The sequence below is a fragment of the Octodon degus genome, unplaced genomic scaffold (genome assembly GCF_000260255.1).
Source record: "Octodon degus isolate 3935 unplaced genomic scaffold, OctDeg1.0 scaffold00146, whole genome shotgun sequence".
NCBI classification, from domain to species: domain Eukaryota; kingdom Metazoa; phylum Chordata; class Mammalia; order Rodentia; family Octodontidae; genus Octodon; species Octodon degus.
In genome coordinates, this window is record NW_004524722.1 from 3901795 (window position 1) to 3902846 (window position 1052).

Below are 1052 nucleotides of genomic sequence, written 5' to 3' on the forward strand. Positions count from 1 at the left end.
ATGCAATATGTTAATTATTGAAACTGTCCTACCAATTTGATTTGAAACTGTCTCATTACTATTTATCAATAAAATTATAAAAAATAAAGAAAAGAAATAATAGCTTAAAACAATGAAAATACAGGAGAAAAAGTTACTATTAGATTATATAAATGTCAACATAGCAAAACCAAGTGAATTAACAAATGATCAGTAATAACAGTGTTCAGCAAGACATATGGGTATGAAGTTCATATGTAAAAAAGTTTTCCTTAACCTCTTTTTTTCCACCCTGGGAATTTAAAAAAATTTGAAACAGGCCATGATCATTGCAACAATAAAGAACTTATCCAAAGAGATGGAAATCTTGCGAAATGAGCTCTTCCACCTGCTGGAGTGAAAGTCGAAGCCACCAGCAGGAACTCTTTCTCCTTCTATTAACTTTGTAATGTGATGGGAACTACATGGTGTTCAAGCATGTGTCTGATTTACTTCACTTAACATTATGCTCACAAGGCGCATGCACTGACTCACATTTATCCCTTAGGGCAGAGTAGTACTCTGTGTCCACACACCACGCTTCCTTCATGCATTCATCTGTTCATGGGCATGTCTACTGACATGTACCCCTTACTACAGTATCTACACCAAAGTTTTCCTAAATATCTGCTATGCTCCACTTCCTACTTTTCCCCAGCACATGGGCAATCTCTGATCTTTTCATTATCTTCTCAGTGTTACTTTTTCAAAGATGTAATAAATTATAGCCATACCCGTATATATCCTTTCCAGGCTGATTTATTTCACTTAGAAATATGCATTTAAAATTCCTCAATGTCTTCGTGTGACTTGATATTTCCTTTCTTTTAATGCTGAATAATTGTCCCTTGAATAGTTGCACTAGGATTGGTGGTCCACTTATCTGCTGACACACATCTTCAGTTATGAATAAAGTTTGCGGGGACTGGCGAGATGGCTCAGTAGCATAAGCGCTTCCCTGGCAAGCGCAAGGGCCTGAGTTCCATCCATGGTTCCGCCAAAAAAAAAAAAAAAAAAAAAAAAAAAAAAGAATA